We start from the raw sequence: 13,418 nt of genomic DNA on the forward strand, positions 1-13,418 counted from the left end.
GTGGGGTTCCACTGCTTCTTACCAACCTGATGTTATTCTCTCTGAGGAGAGATGAGATTTACCAACAACTACCTCTTCAGTAAGTAGAACAGGCTAGTTAGTTTATTTTCTGTTGTGTGTTGAACTCTGTTGTGTTATACCTAAACCCCTGGTTGGGTGTGGTTTTGAGGAATTGTTTTGCTGCTCTATATTAAATGTGCACTTATATTTTTAATAAAGCTACTTCTTATTAACCTTGTGTATTCATTGAGTGAGACTAAGTTGGTTCTGAATCCAGCACCTTGACCACTGACCACAAACTACCAAAAAGGAGGGAGTGTATTTTGGTTTTACCAGAGGTTTCGGGACAAGGAGTGTTTGTCTGGCTCTTGTCTTTTTGAACCCTGGTTTACCTATTCTGGGCTCTGAGTTCCCCTAGATCAGAGTTGAACCAGTGAAGGGGTGGTGGCAGCCTATCTTCTAACTTGCAGGGTTGGTGTTGGTTTGCACAGCCTTGGCAAGGGGAAATTGGGGATTGGGTTCCAGATCAATTGCCCAAGGTGGGGAAATTGGGTCTGAAGCATGCATCCCGCAGCTCTTGAGGGCACGAGGGCATGACACGAGACCCAGTACCTGCAGGGGGAAGAGGACCATCACCACCCAGGGAGGGAGAGCCATCTGCCTGCTTGTGCTGCTGCAGCTGCTGCACCATGGATACCATCACTGCTCTCTCCTTCTTGGGCTTCTGCTCTGCAGGTTGGCACCTTGTGGGACCAGGCCCCAGGTACTCAGCCAGCTGTGGCCGATATTGTTCCACCTGTCCCTTCCTCGGAGGGGATACATAAGCCAGCTGACTGAGGTGGCTCCTGTTTTGTTTGCCTTTTTGTGGGTCTTGAATCATGTGCCTGGGAGAGAGGATTCAGAGCCAAGTGGGGAGACTTGAGGGGCCCCCAATTAGTGTAGTGATGGGTAGAGGGAGATATGGCGTTGTGAGGAGGACTTGCCAGGTAAGGGGAATGTGGCCCGGGCAGTTAACGGCTGTGCCTTGTTCCGGTCCTCCCCACACCCGCAGGTTTGTTGATTGCCCTATCAGCCAGCTCTCAGGCCTCCGGATGCTGCTCCTAAAAGCCAGATCGGTGCATAATAAGATCTCCCTCATTCACGATTTAATTGTGGATGAGGCAGCCGATCTGGCATGTATAACCGAGACCTGGGTGGGTGAGCAGGGTGGAGTCAGTCTCTCCCAGCTATGTCCACCAGGGTACCTGGTCCAGCATCAGGGTAGACCTGAGGGTTGGGGAGGGGGGTTTGCTGTGGTCTATAGGAGCTCCATCTCCCTCTGCAAGCACCCTGTCCATGTGACTACTGGTCTGGAGTGTTTGCACCTTATGTTGGGTCAACGGGACAGACTGGGGATTCTGTTGGTGTACCGCCCACCCCGCTGCCCAACAGACTCCCTAGCTGAGCTGACGGAGGTGGTCTCGGGTGTACTGTTGAGATCCCCCAGACTGTTGGTTCTGGGGGATGTCAACATTCATGCTGAGGCCGCCTTATCCGGGATGGCTCAGGATTTCATGGTTTCCATGACAACCATGGGACTGTCCCAATACGCCATTGGCCCAACACATGTAGCAGGGCATACTCTAGGTCTGGTTTTTGCAACTGGACATGGAGTTGGTGATCTGAATGTGGGGGGCCTTACATCAGTCTCTCTGTCATGGACAGATCACTGCTTGCTGAAGTTTAGACTCATAGCAGCTTTTCCCCTCTGCAAGGGTGGGGGACCTATTAAGTTGGTCCACCCCCATAGACTAATGGATCCGGATGGTTTCCAAAGGGCTCTGGGGAGTTTTCCGGCTGATAGGGCTGGCGCTCCTGTTGAAACCCTGGTTAAACTGTGGAATACAGAAATGACCCGGGCGGTTGACATGATTGCTCGTGAGCGCCCTCTCCTGTGTAGAGCTCGTACGGCTCCATGGTATACCCCAGAGCTGAGAGCGATGAAACAATATTGGAGACGGCTTGAGTGCAGATGGAGATGAACTCCTGGTGGATGCAATTATACACTGGTAAGTGCCTATGGTAAGCTGTATTTAGGGGCAGTAAGGGCAGCAAAAAAACAATATTTTGCTGCCACTATTGAATCATCAATCTGCCGCCCAGCGGAGCTCTTCAGAATTGTCCGGGGGCTATTACACTCTGTCCCCAGAGACAAGGTAGAACCATCTGAGGCCCACTGTAATGAATTTGCTAGGCACTTCCAGGATAAAATCTTTAGCATCCGCCAGGACTTAGACTCCAGTGTTACAGCAGATGAATCAAGTGAGGTATCCAGAGCACAGCCTTGTCCCGATCTGTTGGATGAGTTTCAGTTGGTGCAGCTTGAGGATGTTGACAAGGTGCTTGGACAGGTTTGTGCAACCACTTCTGTGCTGGATCCTTGCCTTTCTTGGCTAATAAAAGCTAGCAGAGATGGAACAGCCGGCTGGGCCAAGGAGGTGATTAATGCCTCTCTGCGAGAGGGGGTGGTCCCTGGCTGCCTGAAAGAGGCAGTAGTGAGACCACTCCTGAAGAGACCCTCCCTGGACACAGAAAATCTTAATAACTATAGGCCAGTAGCAAATGTTCCATTCCTGGGCAAGGTCCTTGAACGAGTGGTTGCGGGCCAGCTCCAGACACTCTTGGATGAGACCAATTATCAGGATCCATTTCAGTTGGGTTTCAGGCCTGGTTTTGGCATGGAAACAGTCTTGGTCGCCCTGTATGATGACCTTTGTCGGGAGAGAGACAGGGGGAATGTGACTCTGCTGATTCTCCTTGATCTCTCAGCGGCTTTCGATACCATCGACCATGGTATCCTTCTGGGGAGACTGGCTGAGTTGGGAGTGGGAGGTACTGCATTGCAGTGGTTCCGCTCCTACTTGGCAGGTCGGCTCCAGAAGGTGGTGCTTGGGGAACATTGCTCGGCACTCTGGGCTCTCCAGTATGGGGTTCCGCAGGGGTCAGTTCTGTCCCCTATGCTGTTCTTCATCTACATGAAACAGTTGGGTGCGGTCATCCAGAGCTTTGGAGTGTGTTGCCATCAGTATGCTGATGACACGCAGCTCTATTTCTCCTATTCATCCTCTTCAGGTGAGGCTGTCAATGTGCTGAACCGGTGCCTGGCTGCTACAATGGACTGGATGAAGGCTAATAAACTGAGGCTCAATTCAGACAAGACTGAGATGCTGTTAGTGGGTGGTTCTTCTGACCAGATGGTGGATGTCCAACCTGTCCTGGATGGGGTTGCACTCCCCCTGAAAGAGCAGATTCATAGCTTGGGGGTTCTCCTAGAATCATCTCTGTCACTTGAGGCTCAGGTAGCCTCGGTGGCACAGAGTGCCTTCTACCAACTTCAGTTGGTGGCCCAACTATGTCCCTATGTGGACAGGGATAACCTGGCTTCAGTTGTCCATGCTCTGCTAACCTCCAAATCAGATTACTGCAATGCACTCTACGTGGGGCTGCCTTTGAAGAAGGTTCGGAAACTGCAGCTTGTGCAAAATGCAGCGTCCAGATTGGTAACAGGGACCAGACGGTCCGAACCTATAAAACCGATTCTGGCCCGCTTGCACTGGCTGCCTGTATGTTTCCGAGCTCAATTCAAGGTGCTGGTTTTGACCTATAAAGCCTTACACGGCTTGGGACCACAATACCTGATGGAACGCCTCTCCCGATACAAACCCACCCATACACTACGTTCAAGATCAAAGGCCCTCCTCCGGGTGCCTACTCCAAGGGAAGCTGGGAGTCTGGCAACAAGGGAGAGGGCCTTCTCAGTGGTGGCCCCCAAATTATGGAATGATCACCCAGACAAGGTGCACCTGGTGCCAACACTGTTATCTTTTCGGCACCAGGTCAAGACTTTCCTCTCCTCCCAGGCATTTTAGCATGTGTTTTATACTGTTTAAATTTTTAAATTGTGTTTTAAATTGTTTTTATAAGATCTGTTTTAAATTGTATTTGTTTTAATGTTTTTAGTTACTGTAAACCACCCAGAGAACTTCGGCTATGGGGCGGTATACAAGTATAATTAATTAATTAAATAAATAAATAAATCAGCATGGCCAGTGGTGAGCCATGGTGGGAGCTGAAGTCCAGCAACATCTGGAGGGCCAGAGGTTAGCCACACTTGGTTTCCAAGAACAGGGGAGCTTTGCTTCAATCTTCTGAAAGCTAGTACAGAAAATGGGGAGCTTGATTATTTATTTCTTTATGAAAATATTTGTATACTGCTTTTCATTAAAAACATCAAAGCGATTTACAACACATTAAAAACAACAACCACCACAGAATAAAAAACATTAAAAATGCAATACAAACAAAGGTCAACTACTGGGGGGAAAGCACCTTCTTAATTTCCTGCATAAGCTTGGCAGAACAGAAAGATTTTCAGTAGGCTGTGGAATTCCCTCCCCTTAAATATTAGGCAGGCGCCATCTCTGTTATCTCTTCGGCGCCTATTGAAGACTTTCCTCTTTCAACAAGCCTTTTAAGTTGAGACCTATCCCAGTCTGCGTCTGTGCTGGAATTGGTTTTTTAATATGTTCTTAAAACTTCTTTTTTAAAATATTTTTAATCTTAGATGTTTTGAAAGCTTTTTTAAAGTAACGTTTTTGAAGATGTTTTGTTTTGATGTGTTTTAAAGTTTGTTTTTATGATGTTTTAATGTTTTTAGTACTTTTGTTTGCTGCCCTGGGCTCCTGCTGGAAGGAAGGGCAGGATATAAATATAATAATAATAATAATAATAATAGGCACATAAAAGTTATGGTCTCTAGCAAAGGTCTTTCCCAGTACTGCCTTCTAGGATTTTGTTTTAAATTTGAGATGCCAGGGATTGAACCTGAAACCTCTTGCATACAAAACATGCCCTCTACCACTTAGCTATATCCCCTTCCAATTCATGAACTCTCTCATTAGCTACATCTAATTATACACCTGTATGCAGAAAGTTGCATAGAGGAGGGATAAGGAACCTGTGACCTTCCAGATGTTGTTGGGCTCCAACTCTCTTCATCCCCAGCCATCATGGTCAATGGATAGGGGTGATGGGAGTGGGCCTAGCAACATCTGGAGGGCTACACATTTCCCAATCCCAGTGTAGAGCATTGGTATTGAACTAGTGAAATGGATTCCCAAGCCAGGCAACATCTGAACCAGATATGTTTTAGCAATGGCACAAGGGAGGAGAGAAAAATACACAAAGCAAAGGATGAATGCACAACCACATGGAGAAGGGCAAACATAATATGTTATATTTAGGTGGTGGTTAAAAGTCAGTTCCAAAAATAGTGTCCAGATGCAAAAACACTACAAGGCTCCTGCACCTTTAATAGCTGTGCAGAACTGGAAATTTCAGCAGCCTGGCACCAGCAGATGGCCAGGCTGGGCACTGGTTGAGGGGCCTTAGCGCTTAGAGGGGACCCTGGCACTAAGAGGGGCTGCTGCTGGGGCTGGGTGGGTGTAGTTCCCACTCCAAAATCCATGCTAGCATTGGATTGCGGAGTGTGTGCTCTGCAACCCGATGCTGGCACAGATTGCAGAGTAGCAGCTACCCTCCCAGGCAATACCCCTGCTGCCAGTGCAGGCTGCCTGTGCAACTTCCTGTGGTGCCGTCAACATGCCCCCGCCATCTTGGGTGATGGCAGGTGTATGTGCAGAGGGCGCTAATCCACCAATGCGGTCAGGCCTATTTGAGCCTCCCGCAGCAGCGGGAATGCTGCCACTGCCTTCAACAGCCCCTGCAGTCTGGTGTCCAAGAGCCTGCTGCAGTGCTGGCTCAAGCTACACTGCTGAAATTCCCTCTTCTGCTCAACTATTAGAGCTGCAGAAGCCTTGTAGTGTTTTTGTATCTGGCTGCCCTTTCAATCTGAAAAGGTTGAGGACTCCTTTGCCCACGAATTTGACAATATAAACGGGTACACTGTAGTATTTTGTCTTCCCCTACTCCCAGCTTTACTCATACTGCCTGCAGGGAGAGTGCTAAGTAACGTATAGTGAGTACAATATCTATAGCATATACTGGTTGATTAAAGTGCTCTGTGTACTCTGAGAATTAAAACCATCACTGCCAGAACCACCACCTTGTATGGATTGATTGCCACTGTGCCAAAAATAAACTCACATAAAATTGTCATCTTCTGAGATGAGATTGTAAACTAGATGGTCTGGGATTCCTTGAAAGCTTGTAAAGGAGCATTGCCAAAAAACAGGAAGAAGATATTATTCAAAACTGGAGGCTACTGGACGGGGGGACTTGTCTACATGCAAAGGGTTATCCCTGTTTTGGATTGATATCGCAGGAGATTATTTCCATATTGCTTTCTGTTGCTGACTGATAAGACAGAAAACAGTTCTGCTTCCCTTCCAAAAAATAAAAACACAACTGATTATATTACTTTGAAGATGTTACACAGTGATATCTTGAGAAACACTTTGCAGTTTGGAGGGAAGTACTAGAACACACTAGAGCAGACGAAATATTTGAGCTTGCAAATCTTTTAATTTTGCATAGAAGGCACTGGTCCCTGCATGCTACCAATATCCCCCGCCCTCCAGTTAGCTAGCAAATCCAGTTTCACTTCCAAATGATAAGGGGCACTGTGACGCCCTTCCCTGGCTCTCCCTGTCAGGTTCCTACCTGCGCGTGGCTACTGCCTGTCACTAGGCACCACCAGGGACTCCACCAGTCCGGACTGTCCTTTTTTATTTTTTCTCTCCCCGCTCTAGCACAGATCTCAACAGATCCCCCTGCTAGGCATCCACCAGTAACATCCTAATACTAGTATTCCCAGAGACTCTGAATACTGTATTGTTATTCTCTTCACCGCTGCCACCATTTGTTACAGTTAGCCAATCATCTAGCATTCTACTCCCCATTCACTCCCCCTCCTCTTTCACTACTTACCATGTATTTGCTAAACAACCAACACTTACCATATATACAGTAATATAGGAACATCACAGGCACACATCCCCAAATGGGAATGCTCTCCATCAATTAGGTGTGATAAGAGTTGCACAGTTCAAGAGAGTGAGCAACAGTACCTGTTCTCAAAGGTGGAGACATTTTGGCTACAAACAGAAAATGGACCGGATCAGATGCCCCGGCCAGTCAGCCATTTGGCAGCTGTAAATGGGCTTTGGGACGGCATCCTCCCCACTCCCCTTTCCCCTCCCTCATGTGCGCCTCTTCTCTCCCTAACTTCCTGATTCGCAGTAACTATAGTTAACCATTGCAAATGTTATCAACACATACATTCATACTTTAATTTATCAATGTTTATTAATGTTTTGGTTTTGATGGCTGTTTTGGAATTTGTTATTGTGGTTTAGATTTTAAATTTTAATACGTTCATCTTAATGCGGATTGTTCTACATTTTCACATTGTTGTGATATCTGGATTTGTTAGGTACCTTGAGTCTCCTTTGAAAATTAGATGGAAAATGTGTTTTTTTACAATATAAAAACAAACAATATATATTAACATTGTTTTGAAGTTTGGATTTGTTTTCTTTGGGACATATATTTTTTAAAAATAAATGCATAAATAAAAACATAACTTTCTGTGACACCTGAATTGGGGCAGACTATGGTTACAGTTACAGTAGAGGAGAGAAACCTTGATCATGAAGGAGGTTTTCCCAGGGTGAGGCTCATCCATTGCACTCCGGGTATGCTGACCCCTGCGATTCCTCCAATTGTGGGAAACTCAACTGCATAATTCGTGGTAGTAGGGGACTGTGCTTGCTCTTTCTACAGTTGCAGTAAACCATTGTTTGTCTCTAAGACAGAACTGGAAACCATGGTTTCAACTGGGTTTCCTAACTTGATTGAAGGCAGTCCATAATTTGAAATAACCATAGTTTGCCCATGATAAACTATGTAATCACATAAGAAAAATCCTGCTGGATCAGACTATCTATCCCATCTAGTCCAGCATACTAGTTGCCTCTGATCCTGGAAGCAGCCTGTAGCCATCATGACTAGTTACCATAAACCAGGACTTAAGAGCAGGCATTGAAGCATGTGAGCAGATGCATACACCAAGCCAATTCAAAATGGCCAAAGGTTTGGCACCTATGTCTGAATTTATATACATCTCTAAGGAGGGAATTTTATGAGTGTGTTTTTTAATTCCTTTTTTTAATTTATGTATTTATCTGGAAATTTTTTAGACTGCTAAACCTCTAACACTGTAGCAGTGTACAAAATTAAAGCAATTTATTAATTCCTCTTGTGGTTGTATTTGACTGATTTATGATTATTGTAAGGCACTGTGAACTGTTAGACAAGGCACAATGTAAGTTTGTTAAATAAGAAATAAATATTAATATTAATATCCTGCTTTCCTCTTTTAAAATATTGTGGATCACATAAGCCCTTAGCCACTGTAACTTTTGATCCAGCACTGTTGATTGTTACTCATTTAACATACTTGGACGTAGTCAGATGCAGTGTGATCCAATGGATAAATTCCTAGGATAGGAATCAAGTTATTTACTGTTGAATTCTTTAGTGTTCTTAATACCTAAGGGCCCCTTTTTTACTCTGGTACTGTATAGTACCCCCTTTTATTTGGCCTCTTTTTTGCATATGACATATTTGCAGTTGCAGACTCTGAAATATATTTTCCTTTTTCTTTCTTTTTTTCATTAAAAAAGAGCAACTCAACTACTTGAAGTACTTTTGATTAATATTGATAGCATGTTTTAGATTCTTGGTTCAGATTACAGAAGAGACCTTTAAATATATCTTCACTGCATTGTCTGCATACTTAAGCACCTCCACCTATTTCAGGACTGCAAGCAAATCAGTAATCTCCCAGAGGAAGAAGGAGGGAGAGGAAATTGAGCTCTTAAAAAGACAGAGAAAGTGACCTCTTTAGAAATGGCACGAAACAGATGATATTGCATGAAGAAGTAGCTGAATGAATCCTTCTAATCTAATAATGATTAGAGTACTAAGTCCTAAAGATAGCAACTCCGGTGTGGTAAAATGAGTTCCTTGATCAAAGCCTCTTGACAGATGCATATTTATGTTCATTTGTAATTAGCATATAAGAAAAAAGGGCACATCTTTCACTGTAAGTTGTTGTGGTGGGAGGGGAAACTGAATGGTCATGAACATTGAATTTATGTCAAAACTGCAACAATCACAAAGGGGTGGGATTTTTAAAAAAATTGCAATATGCCAATCATTGATCATTGTAAGAAAAAATAAACGAACTAGGACAAAATGCTTTGCTTCATCCATGCATCAGGGTTGGGTTTTTTCTTTGGCCCAGGGCTGAGTTCAAGCCACAATTTCGTGTAAATAGGGTTACTGTACTACAAGGGGTGCTAGCTTCTAGCAAGAACATCATTAACATATGGCTATTAAAAATCCCATGGTACTTTTTGCAAACGTAGAGCTGTTAACCTTGGTGATTTGGCCAAGCTCCAATCTACATAATTACATCCAGCCTAACTAAATTTCCATTGTCATTTCTACAACCAGTTCTAAAGTGCCGAGCTGCAGAAGTAGTTGTTTGAAACTGGCTGAAAACAGTCCAGTATTTAAGAAATGTGTAAAAATTCTGCAAGATCCAGGATTCCTAAGCTGTGCTCGATGGACCGCTATGTTGGAACAGCAGTGGTAGGGGATCACACCAGAAAATGCAAGCAAAGTGGTTAACTTGTTCTTAGAGTTTTAAAGCAGTTAGTAGGTGCAATAGCAAGTGTTGTTGAGGATTCCAAGCTAATTAACAGAACTGGATGCCCCAGTTACAAAGAGGGCTCACCAAGGGGGGGGGTTGGCCTAAGAAGTTTCCTTCTGCTTGGGTTTCTTATCTATAAAGAGACTAGCATGTGCAGTATGTTCTTTAGTGGAACTCAGGTCCTTCCTCAGAGTGAGAATTCTGGGTGAAGTGGTTGGGAGAGCACCTGCTCTGTCAATATGGTTTGCTGCAGTGGTCAGAAATGCTCTTTAAATGGGGGTGGGGTGGGAGTTTAAAGTACCAATCTTTTTTTTCTACGTTTAAAGAGCATGTCTAGCCAGTGGGGCAAACTGCAGCTGCACAGGCACTTTACCCGCCACCTCTCTCAGAACACGTCACTCTGTGGAAGGACCCCCTTGGTCCTTCCTAGAGTGAGGCGGCGGGAGGCAGGGGCAGTGCTTGCTGCCACTAACGCAACACCAAAAGAATAAATAGGCTGGCACGGAAAGAGAGGAGAAATGGGGGTGGCTCAGGCAGAGCAATTTCCTGCCCTGGCCCTGTTTTTCAGTAGTGATTTCATTCTGCTAGGAGTCTGGCATGATTGGATCTGCTGCTTCATATGTCTGGTCTGCTTAGCCAGAGGACTTTTGTCTGTAAACTTATTTACAGCAGTCTTACCATTACAGTTTTGTTCAGCCTATCTGCTTATAACTCAGTAAAGCTCACCAAACCCTTCTGTTTCTGGATTCAGCCTGCTTTATTCACGGTTAACACGGTACTTCCTCTTACAATTTCTCTCCTCAACAGTGTTCTGGGGCATTAGGGAACTAAAGATCACTTAGCTCTGCGGTGTAGGTAGCTGCCACCACCCCTTATCCGGTCAATCACCCTGAGCCAAGGGGAAGTTCAGAGTCCTGTAACTTGCCTGGGATCCCCAGAGACAAGAGACAAGCAGACACTCCTTGCTCTGGGGCCCTAAACAACCATCCCAATTTACACAGTAGTCATGGTCAATGGTCAAGGTACTGGGTTAGAACCAACCCTCTCCTGAAATGAACACACACTGGTAAATAGAAGTAAATTTATTAAAGAATAAAACAGAAAGGTGCACAGTTACAGTAGCAAAATGGTTTCCTAATATCCACACCTAAGAGGGCAAGGTAAAACACAGAGAGTTCGATCACAATAAAGAAAACAACAAAGACTAACTAGTCTAGTCTAGTACTTACATAAAGGCTTTCAATTGCATAGCCACCCCTCCTCAGAGAGATGTCAGGATAGTAGATGGCAAAAATGGAACCTCACCGGGCAACATCAAGTAGGCATGATGGAACCCAGAACAGGAACAAAATTAGAGTTTTCTGCCCATACTTATGGCAAAATCCCCCAGCCACAGGCCAGAGACAACTAACCAATCAGGGGCCAAATCGTACATCCTCCCTGAAGCCTGCCAGACATCACGTCTTCCATGGAGCCAGTCCTCTACTGACAAGAAGGTGTTAAGTCAGGCCTCTGATTACACATCTTCCCTGTAGCTGGGTAGACAACTGCCACTCACGACCTCATTGCAAAAACCAAATGTTAACCTGTGAAGATCCCACAGTTCCCTGCTACACAACCATCTTGGATGCAGGTTTTCATGACAATTATCATTCCACTCAGAGAAAAGCCACCAAGTGGATAGTTGTTTTTTTCAAGAAAAGAAGCACTTTACTTGTCCTTCCTTGCAACAACACAGTATCATGAACCCCACTAATTCTCATTTTTTCATGCTGAAAGTATATGCACATGCACAACGGCTGGTAGTGGTTAAGGAATTTAGGCATCCTCCTATATGCCACTATGCTATTAATCAGAATGTCTGAACATTCTCCCTGATGCTAGGAGGAACTCAGGCCCTGGATACTTATTTGATGGCTATCTTATTTTCAAAAAAGAAAGTCCCCTAAGAATGTCTACTTCAGAATCAAACTGTGTGCATAATTTAACTCTAGTAAGATCAATAGTAAGACTTTTCAGGGACGTTGGTGCTGCAGGACACACACACAATTAATTCTGCAGCACTGATTTCCGGTGGCAGTAGCAAAGTGGTCTTTGTAATAAGGGACTCTGGGCATGCACAGCTCACTGCGTGAAGTTTAAAATGGGCACTGAGCGGAATGCATTTTTGTTTAGACTGCAACTTGGTAGTCAATCAAGGGAGCCTTTGTTTTGCTTTTTTAATTAAAATCTATTATGAAGGGTTTGGGTGGATTGTAGCTTCAAATACAATGGTGATTGTTTTCCAAGTAAATCCTGAATTCCCCCCCCCCAATTATTATCATTACTCTTTTTTGACAGACAAGCTCAAACCGCACATCAAAGAATGTGTACATCAAGGAAGTTTATTGGTGTAGATGAGGCTGTGTGATACAGGAATTAGGAAAGGAATAAAGTTGGAATAGTCCTAAATCCACAGTAATCTGCTGTGAGATACTTCGACCTATAGTTTTTTCCAAGTCATAGCATATGTGCTGTAATACTGCTGGATGAGCTTGTAATAAAATATTGAAAAACGTTTTTGTCAATTGAGAAGAAATTTCAGCTGTTGTTCTGCCATGTAATTCCTGTTTGATTTTGCACTTTTAATTCCCACTGTGTTTAATGGGTCTTACAAGTAGGGATGGGTGAGATACTGATTCAGTTCGCATTTGAAGCCGAATTTATCATATCCACATTTTCCAAAACAAGATGAGAACTGAAACATTGCCATTCTTTGAAATTCGCACTTATTCAACTTTTGCGATGCGATTCACCCACCAAACAATGTTTACAAAAATGCATAAGTTGGGCGAAAGTGTGCATAAAAATGAATCTGTTCGTGAAAATAACATTCAAAAATGAATTACATTAAGAGAAATTGCGTGCAAAAACACATACATTAGTCAAAACTGCATACAAAGATATGAAGCCCCACTTACCTGCGCAGCATGGATAAGTGGGGGAGCGATGCTGCCGTGGCCATCTTCGTTACGGGCAATGTCGTGTGTCGCAGCGTTATGTGTGCGTGACGTGCGGCAGGGAGGGGAGGGGCCATGGGCCTATTTAAGGCCAGGCTGCCCCTCCTACCTCATCTTTCAGTGAACAACACCCACCCTGCCCTCCCTCTCTTATAGTGTGTTCAATGGTCACTTCAGGACTGAGTAGGAATTTTTACCCTGCCCACCCTTGTTTGGTGCGCAGGCTTTTTGCCTACTCCACACTGTGAGAGTGGGATGGAATCAGGTTAGGGGGCGTTGTGATTAATAGGTGAATTCGGCTAATTTGGCTATTTTGTTATGGTCGAAGTTTAATTGCCCTAGGAGGGCAGTTTATAATTGGGGCACTGGTGTGGGAAGGTGCGGAAAGGGAAATAGGTAAGGACAGCTCGGTGGCCCCTTAGGCACCTTTGGAGGTGATTGGCGGTTCCAGAGGTCTGTCTGTCAGAGCTTTGCGGCTTGAGGGCAGGATATGAGCTGCTTTTGGGGCCAACTTAACTCATCCACCCGAGGGTTGTGCGGCCCCGGGGGGTGGTGACCTGAGAAGGCCCCCCTACTCACCTACTGGGTGTGGCTGGCAGAAGGGGTAAGCAGATGGGGCTTGCCCTTGTCCCCAGCAGGGGCTGGTCACCCGTGAGCTGTATGGCAAGATGCTTCCTTATAGATAGTTCCGCACCTAGGTT

At 44.9% G+C, this 13,418-nt stretch overlaps 1 protein-coding gene and 1 non-coding gene across 4 annotated transcripts in view; both read left to right on the forward strand.

Moving 5' to 3' along the window:
• The window catches only part of TMEFF2 (transmembrane protein with EGF like and two follistatin like domains 2), a 386,403-nt gene that overhangs the window by 148,808 nt on the left and 224,177 nt on the right, over nucleotides 1-13,418 (forward strand). The window lies entirely within an intron of this gene.
• LOC133378620 (U1 spliceosomal RNA) lies at nucleotides 7,619-7,782 on the forward strand. The gene has a single exon (XR_009761067.1). It is a non-coding gene; the product is annotated as a U1 spliceosomal RNA (small nuclear RNA).

Source organism: Rhineura floridana, chromosome 2, assembly GCF_030035675.1.
Source record: "Rhineura floridana isolate rRhiFlo1 chromosome 2, rRhiFlo1.hap2, whole genome shotgun sequence".
In the NCBI taxonomy this organism is placed as follows: domain Eukaryota; kingdom Metazoa; phylum Chordata; class Lepidosauria; order Squamata; family Rhineuridae; genus Rhineura; species Rhineura floridana.